Below are 20,139 nucleotides of genomic sequence, written 5' to 3' on the forward strand. Positions count from 1 at the left end.
ATGAATCTGTTCAGATTCTTTTTAACTGGGAGAAAGTGAGGTAACAGCCACTCTTCCTTAAAATCTCTTTGGTGAAGTGCAGCTGTGGCAGCCAGGGGAGCTCATTAAACCCTATCCAGAGTTTTCCAGGACATAAACTTAAGACAAGTGTTTGTCTTCCAACCTGCTGCTTCTTGTGAAAATTCCTGCTTTTTCACTGAATTCTGCTCTGCAATAGAAATGGAGATTTTGGTTTATCCCATGGCATCCTATTCCTGTGACTCAAGAATTCCTCTGATCAAGGCTCTGAGTTTATGCAGCAGGTTCCACATCAGGGTGGCCCTGGAGAGGTTCTCTGGGAAGAGCTTGTCTCTCCTCCCACCTCTCCTTCACCTCTCCAGTTTTTCCTCTGTCTCAGGCTTCGTGCAGCAGGGTCTTTGAACTGCCTGAAGTGGGAATCTTGTGCTCCAGTAATGCAAAGAGCACTGAACAGCAGGATCCTCCAGGAACTGCTGGCTGACTTCCCCACTGACTGCACGTCCCGACCTTTTCCTGAGGGCGCAGCCCCTTCTGCTCCATTTAGGCTCATCCGTCAGAAGCAAATGGGCTCTTCCAGAACTGGAGAATGAGAAGTTGCTGAGCTGAAAGTTTCTGTGCTCCCTCCTCTCCTTGAAGGCAGGAACTGCAGGTAGCAGTGGAGTGCCCGGAGTTTCCTGTCTGGAATCAAAAATTGCTGCTGGAAATTCCAAACTGTCCTCTCCTCCCTCACCTCGAGGGACTTGGGGTTGCTGCTGCCATATTCCTGAATACAGTCAGAGTTTGGAATGAAGTTCACATATTCCTAATGACCAGAATAATAGAAGAGTAAAAAGAGTTAAGGTTGTGGAGTGACTGCTGTGAAATTGTCTGATCCCTGCAGCATCCTTTGAGGAAAGCAAAAGCAATCCCAAGCCAGCAGCTACAGCTAAGAGATTCTGTTCTGCAGAATATACACTGTTAAATACATCTACGGATCATGAAAATAAAAAAAAAAAAACCTGACTTTTTTATTTATAACCACCTCTAAAGTAAATATCATCCCACAGACAGTCTCATACAGACCCAGTCTATTCGGGATTGTGGGGGAGTGCAATGTTTGCTACACAAGTTCCCAGGAATCAAAACAAGCAGTTGAGCATCAGTGAGGAAATAAAAGCCTCCTGTGCCAAAGGCAGACAGGGAGTAACCAGCTGTAGAGACACCATGGCAAACACTGCAGATCCATTTAGTATGTACAAGTGCAGTGCTGAAATCCTGCCACCATCACCCAGGAAAATCCAAGAATGAACCCAGTGGAACAGAGACTCCAGCCCAGAGTGGAGGATCAGCCAGTGCTGAGAGTTTACAGACAAATCCTGTGTGGCTGTGGGAGTTCCATCCCAAATATCCATCAGTTGCATCCAATGGTCTGCACAAAAATCTTCCAAACTGCCCGGTCACAGGACAAGGTTGGGAAGATCAAGGTCGGAATTTGCTGCTTTGCCTGTGGAACATGGATGGGAAGACACTGGGAGAGCATTTCTGTGATCCCAGGAAGGTTTAATCTTTTATTTGGAGCTTCCCAGTACCATGTTGCTAGGAAACATTTGCAGTATAACTAAGGAGGAATGAAATATCTTACAGACTTGCACAATATCCCGGTGTTAAGTGAGGAGCACAATTGCTTAAAAGCCATCATTAGTGTCAAGAACTGAAAACACGGCAGCATTCTCAATTCATTTTAAATTTTAGTGACTTTCATCCAGAATTTAATTTTTTTCTTTGGAAAACCAGAGAGCCCTCGCCTAGAAAAGCTCAGTGACAACTCTGTAATATCATTGGAAGATCAAAGACTTTGTTTTTAGTTAAAAAGGTGATCTATGTGGAAAGCAGCCACAACTTCTACTCTGTAGCAACATTTATTATTTATTGGCAATGTTAACAGTAAATAAAAGTAGTAAGTACTAATTTTCAAGTTGTGAATTAAACTGAATGAGAAGTAATGCACTAGATGAAGCAAAATAAATATATATATGTTATGTGCACTCAAATTAAAGGAAGTCAATTAACCCTTGGATTTCTAGGACTGAATATATGCTAAAGACAAGACAAAGGTAGAGGTTGATCAGAAATATGAGAGCAATGGATTAGGAGGATAATTGGATTTTAAATGTCACTAAACCACCTCCGGGCTACTGAATTGGGTCTTCAAATACTCTGAATTATGACAAAAATAGGTCTAGTTCCTATACATCCATCTACATCCAGTCCTGAACCTGTCAAATGAATCCTCCCCTGTTGCAAAGATGAGAAATGCCATCATATTTAAATCACTTCACAGCACCAGAAATAACCACACAAAGATCAGCAAACCTACTTTGGTTAAAAAGAGCATAAACTCAAAGAACAAAGTTTCCTGCCAGTCCTCCTCCTTCCTTTTCAACTTTTTCTAGACAAAAACTTTTGGTGACATCAATTGCTCTCCTGGTTTCTATTGGTTTTATTGTCTAAATAAAGCAAAGAGAAATTCTTTCCCCTTTATAAGGTATAAATCACACCATTTTCATCCTTTAGCCCTAATCCCTCAAAAGGAAAAACACAAATATAGAACGTCACACTTTTAGTCACTTTTCTTTCTTTGATTATTTACCAGGTTTGAGTTTCTCTTCTCCATCTTGTGATAACTTTCTTCTCTCATCTCTTTGTTCCAGTATTTGGAACAGCTTGAATTTGACAGATCAGATTTGGTGAGTGTTAACAAGCTAACGTCAGCAAAACATTTTTCCAAATAGTTTCTTACAACTGTAGCACTGTTAGATGGGTTTGGATGATTTTGGCAGCCACTGGAGAAATTAATTTGCAGCAATTTGCAATATTTAAAAAATTCCTAATACAGGGCTTTGATGGAATTTCCCATGCTGCAATTCATTTAAGATAATCAGACACTGTGGTTTCATTGTGCTGTGAGGATTCTTCCTCATTTCCTTCGTAAGAGTAATTTCATTTTTCTTCTCTCCACAGTGAAAAGCCATAAAAGAGAAGAATCTCCATCTCCTCCTGCCTTCAGCCTCACCCCAGTGTGGACATTACCCTTATTTGTGTGCTCTGTGGGCTGGGGCACACCAAAGGCACGAGTTCTCCAGCATTTTATCCCTAATGGTGGTCAATAATTGGCGCCAAGGAAATATATAAAGGAAAAAACCTTTCAGCCACCTCCTGCTCCCAGATTTATGGAGCCTTGTAGCCTTTCCACTTGTGCCACTTTATTTCCTGGGTATTTTGCAAAATTTACTTGGCAGTGCTTGGCCATGGTGAAAAATGTTATCTTTAAATAGAAACCTGGTTTGGAGGCTTTGTGCACTCCCACCAGGATGTCAGGAAAATCTACCTGATCATCACAGGTTCTGGTTCCTTTTTTCATTGCTCACCATGGCAGAAAGTAATTTTATTAAAACTATGATAACACCGTTTTATTATCCTAGTAGAAAAAGAAATCTTTCTGAATTTTAAGGGCAAGGTGAATTCATAGGAAAAAGTTTGCACTTATCATAAGTAAAACCTATGTACCAGGTCATGTGTAAATACATGTTTGATCAGCCAAAGCTCTTTGCCTTCTACCAATCCCCAGGGTGCAATTGGAGTGACCCATCTGGTTTGCTGAACAACAAAGTCTGTTCTACTGAATAATTTGAGACACTGGAGAAGGTAAAGTATCAAAGTTTCCAAATCCTGAGTGAAAACAGGGTGTTTGTGCTCTGTTATTCCTAATTTTGTCTCGCAGGTTCCTGAATCTGTTTCTTGTAGAATCCAGGAGAAGCCCAAGATGTCTTTGCCAATCTGATGGTAAAATAAGATTGTTAAAATGTGTTAAATTCGGAGTCACTACACCTGTATGAAAAGTTCATCTGCTTTAAAAGCTCAGGCAAGTCAGTTCACAAAATAATCCCTCCAGATAATTTGTATCTGATCACTCAGGGCATCCTTTGGAAAGCAGATGTGTTATGCCAGGATTATTTGATATTGCAACCATTTGAGAGCATGTCCTCCAAAAGTTAAGGAATATTTTTTCCAGAGTAGACAAGAGCACTTTGTTTTTTTTTTTTAACTAAGGGTTTGGATTCAGTCAGGAATCTGAAATAGAATCCTTGGTGCAACAAGCAGCAACAGACTTCAGAGTTGATAATGACTTTGACTTTGGCAGATAAAGCAGCTCCTGACAAAACTCCCTGACCATCCTACCGGGGAGTTTAACCACACCGACTCAAATGGAAATGGCAAACCATGCAAATGCTGCGTTCTCAGCAGGAGGGTGACTTATTCCTCTTTTCCGTAACAATGACACTTCCTCTGTTAGTCGGGGAGTTGATGGTGGAGATTTGTGAGCTCCTTACCCACGTCTCCCTTGCCAGGGAGGTTTCTACTGAGCCAAGCAAACAAGACACCACCAGCTTTCCTGCATCTCAGCAGGGAAGTGTGGCCTGGAAACCTGCTAAAAATCAAACCCAGGGAATCCTCCTGAAGTCAAAGCTTTGTGGGGCATGAAACAGTTCGGAGAGAAAACTCCAAGTAGGGATTCAGGGTCTCCTTTAACTTGGCCGTGATCTCTATATGAAATGCTAATTCCCACTGGGATGGAACAGGAAGTTTGACATTACAAGGATGTGTTTTACCCTGTACAGATCCAGAAAACTTCTCTGCCCTAAAAACCCCCATGATTTGTTTTGTGTGGTTTTCCAGTTCTTCTAATTTGCTTCCAAAAAGTATCTTGTATGTCAATGTTTAACCTTTTTCTTTCCAAAATGAAGGTTACTTCAGCTGAAGGAAACATTCAGTAGGATGATTTCTTTTATTTCCTTAAACTTCAGTAGATGACTTAGCATCTGAACAGCTTTTTCTTGGAGCTTTTTTTCCTTAGGAAAATACTCTTCAAGGACTCATGGAGAGTTGAAAAATACACAAAATATCTCTAAACCCAATTCATTTCACATCTGTATGACTGGAAAAACTTAAGTATGTTTAAAAACCTTACCGTGTCGAGAAAAAGAATGTGAGGAAAACCTTGCTTGATATTAAAGTTGCTTTGTAATAACCTCATTTGTCAAGTTTTAAAGAACTTCTGAGGGTTTTGAGATTAAAAGCTCAAATGTCACTCCCACTCTCCTGAACTTCCTATTGAACACACTGGAAATAGATGGCACAAGCAGCATTCTGATAACACCTGACTCAGGCATTGTAAACAGAGCTGAACAATGAATTTTTAGAGCAATCAGATGTTTTATCTTTATTTTTTCCTTTCTGTCTCAAGCCAGGCTTTTCCATATTTTGTTTAACAGCCAAATTTCAAACCCTTGATCACTGATCTTACAGAAGATGGTGGTACAGAAACTGTTGGTTTTTTGTGAAAATACAAAATGCAAACCTGTAACAAATTCAGTAAAGCCTCTGAAGAGATGCAGCCAACAAGAAATTCTAGAGTGTTTTTATTTGGAGAGAAACCTTTATCCCAAAATATTTTGCTCTGATGATCAGTTAAGGACTGTGAGGGACACTTCCTCTGATCCTGCCTGAAATCAAAAAGACTTTCTTTTTCTTGTGTGAGACTTGTGCTACAGGAAAATAGCCCAGAGCAGCAGAATAAGGAAAATGCTGTGAAACATCAGCGAATGTTGGAGCTGTTGAACAGTAACAGGGAAGAAACACATTCCTGAAATCAAGGAATGCTTTAAAAAGTAACAGCGTAAACAGGAAAAAGAAGAAACTATATGGATCTAGCAAAGAATATCTTGGGAAGCAAGTGATAAAAATAGGATGCTACAGAGCAGTAGGAGGAGGTGGCTGTAATTATTAAATGGATGTTGAGAAGAAATTCCCAAAAATTGATCAAACCAGAAATTCTACAGATTTAGAGCTGGGGCTCTGGTAGGTTTGGCACTAAAGTAAATTGTTCTTATGATTTTAGTAAACAGTCTAAGGGATCTGCTGTATTTGTAAAACACTCTTGAGATAAAAGTCTGGTACCTTTACCAGCTCTGTTCCACAATTTATTGTCATGACTAAGGCCAGAAAATCGAGGTCCCTTCCTTGAGCCCTCATGTTCCATAACATGCCACCAGGATCAGTCGAAATCCTAATGAGTTAAATCTCATCCATTTCAACTTCGTGAAAACAAATTGCTTTTTGATTGAGGGGCTAGAAATTACAAAGCCTAATTTATGCACATGAATCTTCAAAGGGAAGAGCCTCACAACAAACGTCACCTCGAACTTGTCCAAGATGTCACCCTTAAATTACTGAGCTTAAAACCTGGCCTAGTTTGGTTGCAAAAGGTCAAATGTGCAGGTGGCAGAACACGCAGTACTTATCAAGCCAGCAGCTGAAATGTTAGTGCAGGTCCCAGCTAACAGCACAGATCTGACTGGGAGCATCTTCTGCATGATTTGATCACTTAAGGAGAGGAATTGAAAAGAGCCTGCAGAACAAAAGAGGAGTGGTTGTTATTCGAGCTCCTTCGTGCCTCTGTTTTCTCGTAGGCTGAATCATGCAGCTGGTTTGGGTGAGGGAAGAGCCATTTCTGATTGGGCTGAGCAGATTTTGGAAATATTCAGTGGTTTCTATTTATCTGGCTTTTTTTTTTATATCTCTTTATTGTGTTTCAGTCACCATGGTTTCCTTTCTTGAAGTCTCTTTATACATCACCTCTTTTACAAAGCCCTCCGTCTTTACCTTCCAGTGTGTTTGAAAATGAGGTTGGTCATTTCAGGGCTGATGACAGCTGGTACCTCTTGTCTGACAGAATTGAGATTAAAAGTGTGATGGAAGTAAAAGGAAATCTATCCTCATCCAGGATGATCTCCAGAATAAATGCTCCAGAATTCCTTTAATATTACGATGTTTCCTATGGACATTGTACAATGGTGTCCGGTATTAAAAACTGCTCCTCAGTATTTGAATTTTTTTCAAAGAGGAGAGAAACTTTAATGCATTTTTTGAAGAAATTACCAGATAATCAAATTTTAATCAAAATCAAACTTTTTTGTTCTTGCTATTCTGTCTTAGCATAGCATACCAGGTAAAAAACAGTGACTGTGCCTATCCCTTTCTATTTTTATCTAGGATACATCCCTTCCTTTTCTATTCCTGGTTAGAATATTGTACATAAATGAAGTCTTGAACTTGAACTTTAGAAACTATCAGGATATTTTTTCTTCCAAAGGATTATTAAGCTACTTTTATTAGCTGCCTAACTGGAAGGAGATCCTTTGTTTTATGCACTTCTGATGTGTTGATTTCCCTGTCTGGAACATATCTTTATCTCTGTATAAGGATAGAACATCCAACTGTTGAAAAATAGTAATGTGCAGTATAATTATTATAATTTCCAGCCCAATTTTGAAAGAGCAGGTAGCTCAAAGTGCATCTGTATCTAAATAAGACACTCTATCCTATAACTGCAAGAATATTAAAATGATTCTGCTCTCTGCCATTGGATTGTGGAGTTAATTTCTGTGGAGCCAGGAATTAAGTGATTATTGTAGCAATTGGCTTGCATGAATCTTGGCCGTAAAGACTTACAAATTGCAATATGGGAGAGTTTTAAACTGTAACATCTCACATTTCTCTCCTCACGTTCAATAAAATGTTTGACTCTTCTGTGATGTTTCATCAGGATGTGTGGCTTCATTATCTCTGTGTTCCAGACACATCTTGTGAAGAGAAGGTTTTAAATCATCCCAATGAGGAGTTTTTTTCATATTTTCCTTTTTCCTTTCAACAGATTTCACAGTTCCCACATTCCAGAGGAAATCCTTGGGAAAGAGGGTGGTACAGAAACTGTTGGTTTTTTGTGAAAATACAAAATGCAAACCTGTAACAAATTCAGTAAAGCCTCTGAAGAGATGCAGCCAACAAGAAATTCTAGAGTGTTTTTATTTGGAGAGAAACCTTTATCCCAAAATATTTTGCTCTGATGATCAGTTAAGGACTGTGAGGGACACTTCCTCTGATCCTGCCTGAAATCAAAAAGACTTTCTTTTTCTTAAGTGTGAGACTTGTGCTACAGGAAAATAGCCCAGAGCAGCAGAATAAGGAAAATGCTGTGAAACATCAGCGAATGTTGGAGCTGTTGAACAGTAACAGGGAAGAAACACATTCCTGAAATCAAGGAATGCTTTAAAAAGTAACAGCGTAAACAGGAAAAAGAAGAAACTATATGGATCTAGCAAAGAATATCTTGGGAAGCAAGTGATAAAAATAGGATGCTACAGAGCAGTAGGAGGAGGTGGCTGTAATTATTAAATGGATGTTGAGAAGAAATTCCCAAAAATTGATCAAACCAGAAATTCTACAGATTTAGAGCTGGGGCTCTGGTAGGTTTGGCACTAAAGTAAATTGTTCTTATGATTTTAGTAAACAGTCTAAGGGATCTGCTGTATTTGTAAAACACTCTTGAGATAAAAGTCTGGTACCTTTACCAGCTCTGTTCCACAATTTATTGTCATGACTAAGGCCAGAAAATCGAGGTCCCTTCCTTGAGCCCTCATGTTCCATAACATGCCACCAGGATCAGTCGAAATCCTAATGAGTTAAATCTCATCCATTTCAACTTCGTGAAAACAAATTGCTTTTTGATTGAGGGGCTAGAAATTACAAAGCCTAATTTATGCACATGAATCTTCAAAGGGAAGAGCCTCACAACAAACGTCACCTCGAACTTGTCCAAGATGTCACCCTTAAATTACTGAGCTTAAAACCTGGCCTAGTTTGGTTGCAAAAGGTCAAATGTGCAGGTGGCAGAACACGCAGTACTTATCAAGCCAGCAGCTGAAATGTTAGTGCAGGTCCCAGCTAACAGCACAGATCTGACTGGGAGCATCTTCTGCATGATTTGATCACTTAAGGAGAGGAATTGAAAAGAGCCTGCAGAACAAAAGAGGAGTGGTTGTTATTCGAGCTCCTTCGTGCCTCTGTTTTCTCGTAGGCTGAATCATGCAGCTGGTTTGGGTGAGGGAAGAGCCATTTCTGATTGGGCTGAGCAGATTTTGGAAATATTCAGTGGTTTCTATTTATCTGGCTTTTTATATCTCTTTATTGTGTTTCAGTCACCATGGTTTCCTTTCTTGAAGTCTCTTTATACATCACCTCTTTTACAAAGCCCTCCGTCTTTACCTTCCAGTGTGTTTGAAAATGAGGTTGATTTCAGGGCTGATGACAGCTGGTACCTCTTGTCTGACAGAATTGAGATTAAAAGTGTGATGGAAGTAAAAGGAAATCTATCCTCATCCAGGATGATCTCCAGAATAAATGCTCCAGAATTCCTTTAATATTACGATGTTTCCTATGGACATTGTACAATGGTGTCCGGTATTAAAAACTGCTCCTCAGTATTTGAATTTTTTTCAAAGAGGAGAGAAACTTTAATGCATTTTTTGAAGAAATTACCAGATAATCAAATTTTAATCAAAATCAAACTTTTTTGTTCTTGCTATTCTGTCTTAGCATAGCATACCAGGTAAAAAACAGTGACTGTGCCTATCCCTTTCTATTTTTATCTAGGATACATCCCTTCCTTTTCTATTCCTGGTTAGAATATTGTACATAAATGAAGTCTTGAACTTGAACTTTAGAAACTATCAGGATATTTTTTCTTCCAAAGGATTATTAAGCTACTTTTATTAGCTGCCTAACTGGAAGGAGATCCTATGTTTTATGCACTTCTGATGTGTTGATTTCCCTGTCTGGAACATATCTTTATCTCTGTATAAGGATAGAACATCCAACTGTTGAAAAATAGTAATGTGCAGTATAATTATTATAATTTCCAGCCCAATTTTGAAAGAGCAGGTAGCTCAAAGTGCATCTGTATCTAAATAAGACACTCTATCCTATAACTGCAAGAATATTAAAATGATTCTGCTCTCTGCCATTGGATTGTGGAGTTAATTTCTGTGGAGCCAGGAATTAAGTGATTATTGTAGCAATTGGCTTGCATGAATCTTGGCCGTAAAGACTTACAAATTGCAAAATGGGAGAGTTTTAAACTGTAACATCTCACATTTCTCTCCTCACGTTCAATAAAATGTTTGACTCTTCTGTGATGTTTCATCAGGATGTGTGGCTTCATTATCTCTGTGTTCCAGACACATCTTGTGAAGAGAAGGTTTTAAATCATCCCAATGAGGAGTTTTTTTCATATTTTCCTTTTTCCTTTCAACAGATTTCACAGTTCCCACATTCCAGAGGAAATCCTTGGGAAAGAGTCTAACAAGGAAGGCTATCACACCTTTCTCTGGCAAAAATTGTGATGTGTTCATTTAAGGATGTAGAGCTAAACCAGGTAGGATTAAATATGCTGCAAATATTGTGTATCCCACCACACTCAGAATAATGCTGATATTCATATTCTTGATGATAACAAAGAATTTTGGACTTTAATAACCCTTGTGGGTTTCTTCCCCCTCAGGATATTCTATGATTTTTATGGTACTAAAAATTTATTTACCAAAGTGAACAAAGGACCGAATAATTTCAGAAGAGCTGTGTAACCAAATGGGATTTTATTTATTATCATGGCAAATCCTTTATTAGAATTCCTCTATTACATGATAAACTTTTCAAATTCTCAACATGTCCTTTCATTTTGCACCTTTATGAAATTTATTTTCATTCCTATATTAAAGAAAAAAAAAGTAAAGATCAAATGTATATTAAGAAGATATAAAAAGGGTCAAATTGTTGTGGGCTCCTCAAAGATTGCCAGGTTTTGGCTGGTGGTTATCTGACATGCTGGTTAGACAAGAAACAGAGTTTGATGGGACAAAACTAAATTCCCAGAAGGCAGAGATGGGGTTAGAAGACAGAATTACCTTAAAGGAGTGTCTCTAACTCATAACTGCATAAGTGGATGGATTGGGGTCGAGAGAGGAGTGATGTGGCATGACTGGCAACAGGAGTTCCTTTAATTGAGATGACAGCTGTCCTCCAGTTGCTATTCCTTGAGTAAAATTATTTGATTTGATCAGTTTTTGTCAGGCTGCAAGATGAGATGAGCTTTTATATGAATTCTGAGAACTCTAATTTATTTGTACTCCGATGACTCCTCTGTCCCAGCTTCAAATGCTTCCAAGTCAATCTGAACATGTTTATGTACCTGAAAAATCTGCCTTTCTGCTGGCTTTTCGGCTTTCCAAACAAGTAATTATTGTTTTAGGTCAGGCTGCTGTGGCCTGTCTGAGATGTTCCCATCTTTGGCTGGTATCTGTTCAGCTCTGGGTTGGGGTTGGTGGAGGGAACAGGAATAGGCACTGTTTCAACTTCCAAGGTTATTTGGGATGTTCTGATTTATTAAGTCAGGTTTTAACTGAGTGGGTGTTTTCACTTCTTCCAGATATCCCTGAGCGAGTTGGGAATGAAATGATGGGAATTTATCAGAGCAGATGAAAATCATTGTTTGCCTGCTGGAGAGGTGAAAAGAACCTGGACTGGCACTCAGAGTTCTCACAAAAGTCAGTAGGATTTGAATAAACACAGACAGCAGGGTAATATCCTTGGAGGTTATTTCTGTTTCAGATGAATCCTCCTATTCTGCGTTACCACCTGTGCCATCCCTTGTCTGACAAATTAAAAAGAAGCATCACAGATATTTTAATAAAAGTCACAGAATGCTGCCAATATTTTAAAGGACAAGGAGGTGCTGCAGATTATTGAAATTCAGAGTAATGAATAACAGCTATAAAATATTTCAGCCTCTGAGCCTTGCTGAACAGCACAATTCATCCCCTAAAAACAAATCAATAAATGCAAAACAAAGCAAAAGGATATTTAAGAAAACAATAACCAAGCTGTAACATGTTTATTGGAGGAAGGACCAAAGAGAAAATTATAATTTGGATGTTCACCCATTGTTATGCTACTGAAAAGTTGAGCAAGTATGGACAGAAAATAAAATGAAAAAACTTTGTTCAGTAGGAACTTTGCTATCAGCTTACAAAAAGACACCACTAATCCTGACTCCTTTATATAATTCTGTTGACAGCTTTTATCATATTCCCACGAAGCAGTGAGTGATGTTGACTAAAAGGATTCAGGCATGTTTCCATTATTAATATTGTACTGGTATCTATGAGCAGTTTAATATGAGAGCTTATAAAAACCCACTTCTAGATACAGTGTTTTAAACTTGCTTCATTCCCCTGCAACACTGTTAGAATCTGTTTTATGTGTCTTTTATTTGGGGAGATAAAACATTTAATTTTCAATCAGTGGAATCCTCTCTAAATACACTATTGACATGTGCTGTCAGCTGACATCTGCTTCATAATTAATAATCCAGCTGTTAACATGGTTTTATCTAAAGAAAATCAGTTTGTTGTTTGATGTTCCAGATGAAAATGATGACTTCTTGACTTCCCATTCTCATCTTCAGAAGGCAGAACATTTTCTTCTGATGTGGATGACTCTGTTGATGTGTGCTGGGTGTTTACTGACTTCTTAACTTCCAAAGTTTCACCCTTGTCACGCTCCTTTTCCAGCTCTTGCTTTGCCCCCTTTTTTGCCCCAGAATTTCAGCCTCTGCCTGGCTCCCCAGACACTTGCACCGATCTGGAGACCCCTCTGCACAAACCTGATCCTTACGTGAGTAATTACACTGAAGTTAAATGAGTTTAATCTTCAAGGTTTGTGTCTCACAGTGGACAACACTTCCTGTGTTGTTGAATTATAGTTGAAAAGTAGAATTTACACTAAACAACAAGAAATGGAGTTAGGAAAGACCTTCAGATACATCTTATCTGTTGTTTTACCTTTAAACGTCTTCCCTCATCTTTCCCTGTGTGTCTCATCTTTCCCTGTTCCAGGCATTTATTCCAGGATTTGTCTTTCTGGTAGATTCTTGTCTGGTAGTTTCCTGTTGACATTTGTTTTCTTGGAACAAACCACCCTGATTTTGCTCTACTATTTCCTCTCTTAACTAAACTTCTGAGAATTGTCGAATTTGCTGCTTTATGGTGACTTTACAACAAGTTTCCAGCTTCCCCTTCTCCAGGGCAAGGCAGGAAGATTCAATCTCTGTGTCATTCTCTGCTGGACCCCAAAATCAAGATCAATGACTGTGAACACAACTAAACTTTGGTGTAATCCCAGTAGGAAAACCCCAAAGCCTCTCTGATCTTGAACAGTCCAAAAGGACTTTCTAATTAATCACAACTTCCTTTTTATTCCTGTTTCCTTTCAGCAACTGGTAGACGCTTGATTTAAATAAATCAAGAAAAGGAAAACCTGTGATTCTTATTGTCATGGTGCAGATCTCCATCTAAAAAAGGTGAATTAATTTTTCCTGGATTGCCAAACGACCGCTGGCTGCTAACACAGTGTTTGAATTTTGCTATGGCAAATGAACATTGATAGAAAAGTTAAAGTGCTCCCAAACTCTTCCTGGTGCTTGATATGACATTCCCTGTGCCCTCAGGAGCGTGTGGGTTTTGATGGAAACACTAGAAATCTCCTTTGATTATTTTCAAAACAGGAACTGGAAATATTTTATAATTAAGAAATATGTCACCGGTTGGAATTCCTTGATTAAAATCCCTCATTTGGCAATGTGCAAGGTGGTGGCTTCTGGCTTGCAGAGGAAGTTTTGCTGTCAAAGATAACTGTGGAGGTGGCAGAAGATGTTGATTGTTGGAGATGAATATGCAAATTGAGAGTTCAAGCCCACAAGAAATATTGTGCCTTGGGAATTGCTCCTTTGTTGTTTTCTTTCCTCTTTCCTTTTGGGGAGAGAGAGTTAGGAGGCTTGGAATGGTAATTGTGGTAAGTGTATAAAATATTCTGAGTAACAGCTATTGTATAAAGAGTATTTCTTGAGATCATAAACTGGTGAACAGGCTGCAGTTTAATGGAAAGGATAATTAAAGTTGCATCAAATGTATGGGGGGTTTTTACTTTTTTTTGTTTCATTTTAGGACTGTCTTTTCTCCTTCTTTCTGTAAAGGAAGCTGAAGTCCCCACTTTATAAAACAGTTCTGAATAATTTATATAATGAGCTGATGGAAACAAAAATGGAATTTGTAACTCAGTGATAGTTCCCTGCTTTTTCTGCAACAGGAGGAGAAGAGTTATGTGGAAAAATTAACTGCAAAAAAGGAGAGCTAATGGGATTCGATGTAAAATGTGTTTCATGAGAAGTATTAATAGGAGCACAATTTGATTACACAGAAAATCCATTGCTATTTCACATTTAGTGCACATTTCCAGGTAAAACCTGATTTTAGCAGACATTTGCTGAGGTATTTGGAATTCTCTGCTTCCTCCAATGGACACTAAACCCTCTGCCTGCCTGGAAGGCTGACATGGAGCCCTCAGTTAAAAGATCATTGCCTCTAGTAAGTGTCCTGTAACTTTTGTGTAGGGTTGGAAGCTCTTTTTGCTTGCTAAGTTTTGTCCCACGTGTTTATGTGCAACAATTCATTTTCTAACAAAAAAAATCTACTTTAAACACAACTGACTCTTAAAAAAAATGAAGAGTTCAGGTGACTTTACTGAGCCCCAGCATCCCAGATCTGCCTAATGCCTAATCCTTTCCATTAAACTTCAGCTTGTTCACCAGTTTAGAATCTCAAGAAATATCCTTTATACAATAGCTTGGTGAGATTTTCCCTGCCATGAACCCTCCCAAGCCAACACTTCACTCTCAATTTTATCTCTCTGCCCACTGCACACCTCTGCTTTATCCTATTTGTTGCACGACATTCACTGGAGATAAATATAGTGCAAGTATACATTGAATTTCCTTTGGATGACACAGTTCAGAAGTGACCTTCAGTTCTCCTGTAATCTCATTGCAGGGAGTTTCTTGGGCAGAAATTACAGAATTGGGTGAATTACACTGAGCTGTGCTGGCCTGGAGATAACAACAAACCAAATGTGTGAGTTCATCCCACTCCGTTGCAATCTATTTGCTCTTTCTAACATCAGCCCGGGGCATCAGAGGGCAGAAGGGGAGGTTCAAGGTAGCCTGGGGAGGCTTTGTCATCTTTACACCTAAAAATGTGTAATAATAACAAGGGAAAGTTTGATTCCAGAACAGCTTCTGTGTGTTAAGCTGAGATCAGAGCACATTTACTGCTGAAAATGTGGTTTTAAGGGAGAAGCTTTGCAAACTGGAAGGGGTTTTAATCCTGCAACCTGCTTATGGCAGGAGTTTCTGCAGAAATGGCAGCATGGGATAAATCTCATCCCTGTTTTGCTCAAATAGATGGTTGTGAGCTCCTACTACACTCCAAGTTATGTTTTCAGGTGGAATTTCAGGTGAAATCTGAGGTAAAGAGGGATGGGGTCAAATCAGGGAGTCACTAAGGTGATAGTGTCACTGATAGTGTTTTTGAATAGAGATTGCAGGGTTTGACTCCATTTATAATTCAACCAGGAGAAATTTCTTGCAATTCTGTTCTCACAATGGCAAATTTTGTACTTAAATGCGGACAGAACTTTAGATTCCCACAAAAAAAGGAGGTGTTTAACAAGTGAACCAGTGAGCCTGGTAGCTCTGGTCTGGAGAAAAGGAGAATCAGGGGAACTTTTTCACTCTCTAAAACTCCCTGACAGGAGGGGGCAGCGGGGGGGGTCGGGCTCTGCTCGCAGGGAACAGGGACAGGAGGAGAGGGAACGGCCTCAGGCTGGGCCAGGGCAGGCTCAGGAAAAAAAAATGAGGTTTGGAGTGCCCATCCCTGGAGGTGTCCAAGGAAGGGCTGGAGGTGGCACTCAGTGCTCTGGGCTGGGGACAAGGCGGGGATCAGGCACAGCTTGGACTGGATGGGCTGGGAGGGCTTTTCCACCCTAAATGATTCAGTGATTCCCAAATCCATGCTGGAGAAGAGCTTCAGTGCAGATCCTTTAAAGATCTGCCTTCTAGAGCATCTGCAGTGTCAGTATCACCTCAGAAAGAACATGTATACATGTGATATAGACATGTGATATATATATGTGATATATACATGTGATATAGACATGTGATATATATATGTGATATAGACATGTGATATAGACATGCGATATATATGTGATATATGTGATATATACATGTGATATAGACATGTGATATATACATGTGATATCTATATGTGATATATATATGTGATATACACGTGATATATATGTGATTTATACATGTGATACATACATGTGATATATACATATGATATAGACGTGATATATACACATGATATATACATGTGATATATACGTGTGATATATACGTGTGATATATACGTGTGATAGATACATGTGATAGATACATGTGATAGATACATGTGATATATATGTGATATATATGTGATATATACATGTGATATATACATATGATATATACGTGATATACACATTGTGATATCTATATGTGATGTATACATGTGATATATATATGTGATATACACATGTGATATATACATGTGATATCTATATGTGATATATACATGTGATATATATCTGTGGTATATACATGTGATATCTATATATGATGTATACATGTGATATATGTATGTGATATATATATATGTGATATGTATATGTGACGTATATGGGAACTGAAAAATTCCTTATTGTTCAATGACATTGAATCCCACTTGATTTAAAGGAAAAGAGGAAATCCAGAGAAGAAAAAGCCACAGAGCAGCAGAGGTTGGAACATGACCCAAGCACTCACTCAGCCCTGACAGCAAAGCAGGGAGTAGGGTCATGGGCACACCTGGAACATAACAAGCAGGGAGAGGGAACTGTGCTGAGGGAAGCAAAGAGAAACTCACAGAGAGAAGGAAAAGTGGTTAATTCTGTACTGATTTTCACGGGGTAAAATAATCTACCTTTAAAACCTGGCAGGTTTCTTGGTGTGCAAGTGGAATTTTTGCCCAAATCCCAACACTTTTTGCAAGATCTGGCTGCAAAGTGAGATGCTGAAAGTACCACTTGAACAAAACTCTTAAGGTGCTGTTTGGATCCTTCCAGCAGAAGTTTTCCTGGGTTCAAATGTTCCATCACACTGACTTCATGACTAGTTAAGTGGCAGAGGAACACATATCTTTTCCATGAAAATAATTTTTGAATTAATTGAATCATTTGCAACCCCTTCATGTGTCAAAGTAAATCAGGGAGGTGGAATTTACTCCATACAGAGGACGATTCATAAAAGGCTTTCGACAAAACATTGTTTTTCTGACAGTTTGTACCTTTGCATGCTACAATCTTCTGCTCATATTGCAGAAGTAATGATCTCCTTTAGGTCGCCTTTATATTAAATATTGAATTTGTTGGTTAATAAGAGGTATAATTCAGTTCTGTGTGATTGGTAAATCCATCCTGATGATGTGAGTTATGCTGACTTTCTTGATTTTTTTTTTTGTATCCTCCTTTGGAGGCAGAATGCAAAGGAGAGAAAGCATGCAGCTGGTTTATTTGAACTCCCCACTCCTCTGACATTAAATAATGACATAACTCAAGAAGCTGTTCAGGAATCCATAAAATTAGCATTATTGAGCACAAATACAATGTCTTATAAATCAGTAATTATTAAGGAGCTCTTTGCTGATACAGAGGAGATGAGTTTCTCAGAGAAGCCCCTGATTACAGCAGACAGGCAGAGCAATATTCTTAAAATTACAGTCTAATCATATAGATTTTCCCAGTTGGCATATTCAAAAACACCTGTGTCCTATACTTCAGAAAGTTTTAAAAACACCTGAATGTAACTTTTACCCCTCAGTGACATCCTCGCTGCTCTTGAGAGTCTGCAGGTTTGTAGGTTTTACTCCACAAATTGGTGCTGAAAGAGTCTGCTGGCTTCCCCATGAGTAAAATTGGTCGTCTGGAGTGTGGGAAGGAGCACAAATTCTCTTTTTTGCCTGATTTTATCTCTACTGAACATGTCTTCCTCCCATAGGCGGATTTTAGTGCATCATTTTCAGCTCTTCAGGAGAGGATCCCTCTCAGTCCTCTGAGTTATCCCTCTTAGCAGCACAGTCATTTTAAGAGAGACTATTCCAGAATTTCCAAATCAATACCTTATAATCAGATTTATAAAGTATTTATTAGTCTGTTTCTGGTTATCCTTCGGTTCTACCAGCACAAGTTCATTTCAGGTGGAAATAACGAGGGGTAAAGATGGAGAAAAAGATTTACTGTCGCAAAATTGTAAATATGTTTGAATTTGGATCTAATGTCCATAACTCTCACAGATTTGAGGGAAGGAGGTTCTAAGACATACATGAATTGCATTAGTGACAATTTCACTGCTTTTCCATCAGTTTATTAATGATAATTTAGTGAAGATCTTGATGCTTCAGTCTTCAAATATTCAGTGCAGCTCTGCTGTTTTAGTGGAGTTATAATGGCCACAGACCAGCTGAATATCCCTTTAAGCCTTCCAGGAATCCTAAATTGAGATCAAGAAGGCATTTTGGGGCTTGTGCAGTTATGGAATGATTCCAGTTGTCATGCCATTTGGAAAAAAAAAGAGAGAATAAAAACAGGCACAAGTTTTATTATATAGGATTGTGCTGCAACTGCAAGCACTCAATAAAAAGGCAATGGGTGCATTATGGGCCTTTATCTCACATTTAATCTTGTAGTGCTAAAGGCTTTGTGCAAAATGCACTTCTCAAGTTACATCGGGATAGAAGAGCCCAAATCTCAGCATGTTCAGCTGGCTGAAAAGCCAAAAAGGGTCAGAACTTTGTTTTCTGCAGCATTTTCACAGCCTGTGAAACTAATTTCTGAGGCAGTCTCAAAACTCAGATATTCTTGTGAACAGTAATTTAATTTTTTAAAATGAAGGACAAACCACTCATAATTTGAGCTCAGGCAATTTGGGATGTGGAGGATGTGCACAATCAGATCTCCTGCCTTGCCCTGTGACCTGCAGCACCCCTGGCTCCATCCCTGCACAAACCCACCCCAGAATGTGTGAGACTGTGGCCTTTTTGAAGTGCATATTACATTTTTATTAATTCTCTTTTCACAGCCTTTAGGGTGCCTGGGTTATGTTTTTTTAGCTTCCCTCTCCAGCAAGTTGCTGCAACCACTAATAAAAAGCTGTAAAAATAACACATGAATAACCTTTGAAGAAGTCTGCCTCTGAATTAGATGCCAGCTTCAAGATGGGGATGTTTAATACAAGAGCAGTGCTGGTCAGGATTTCTGAGTCTCATTTTAACTCAAGGAAGTTGGTTAACAAAGAAGAATTCTGTTTATCTTCCAGTTAATCAGAGGGACCGGTTTCCCTTCGTTTTCTCCATTAATCAGTCTCTGATTTCTTCATGGCCAACTCGCAGGGCAGAGGGTTTTAGTGTTGGTAAACAAAGTAATGAATGAAACAAATGAAAGAAACCCTGGGCTGCTGAGCTGGGTTATTTCAATATCCCCTCGGACAAGGCTCCTGATTCATTAACAGAGCCTTTGTTGGCTTGCTGGACCTTTTAAATTCAGTGCAGAGTGCTCATCTCTGTTCATTTGGAAGGAATCGTGTTTGATTTAGTTATTTCACATGGTAATGTATGTCACTTGATAATTTTCCTTAGCTCTCACAGATTACATATTGCTTTGCATTTACGTTTGATTCACTGGCACACATCAACATTCAGGAGTTGGTGGATTAAATATAAATGGAGTGTGCCTGCTTGCCAGCCCAGTTCCAGGGAATTAATGGCTAAATGTGAATCACAGCACCCTGGGAAGGGTACAAAATCTGTGCAAGACTGAGAAGCAGAAATGTGCACTGCATGTGGTGTTCTCACAGCTTTCCCTGCAGGTCACCAAGCTTTTCAGGTATGCTGGGACAAATATTCAGCCAAATTTTCCCGAGCTCATGAGCAGATTTGTGTGCCTGCACTGCAGTCCAGAAGCAGCTGTGCATAATTCCACCATGCCTGAATAAAATGCAAGCGTCTAGTGGTACAACAGTGTCAGCATGAGCTTCATCTCTGACAGAAAACCCATCTGGGTGCCAAAAAAATCTTTGGCTAAATAGCCTAGAGGGAAACCAAGGCCTTCTGCCTGCTCTGCTCTCAGGAGATGCTTTAGTTTAAAACAGACTTCCGTCTGCAGGTACCCTCCCAGGGGAAGCAGTCAGAGTACATTAAACTTGTGCTTAGGTGTTTT

General features: G+C 39.1%; 1 long non-coding RNA gene across 1 annotated transcript in view; it reads left to right on the forward strand.

The window, feature by feature from the left end:
* LOC108446764 overlaps positions 1-15,574 on the forward strand; it is a 38,669-nt gene extending 23,095 nt beyond the window's left edge. Inside the window, exons 11-15 of the long non-coding RNA XR_001862064.1 lie at positions 2,709-2,744; positions 3,019-3,702; positions 10,211-10,330; positions 11,381-13,312; positions 14,838-15,574. This is a non-coding gene — a long non-coding RNA (uncharacterized LOC108446764). The remainder of the gene's footprint in view (positions 1-2,708; positions 2,745-3,018; positions 3,703-10,210; positions 10,331-11,380; positions 13,313-14,837) is intronic.
* Positions 15,575-20,139: the final 4,565 nt, after the last annotated feature.

This window comes from Corvus brachyrhynchos, unplaced genomic scaffold (genome assembly GCF_000691975.1).
Source record: "Corvus brachyrhynchos isolate BGI_N302 unplaced genomic scaffold, ASM69197v1 scaffold544, whole genome shotgun sequence".
Lineage (NCBI taxonomy): Eukaryota > Metazoa > Chordata > Aves > Passeriformes > Corvidae > Corvus > Corvus brachyrhynchos.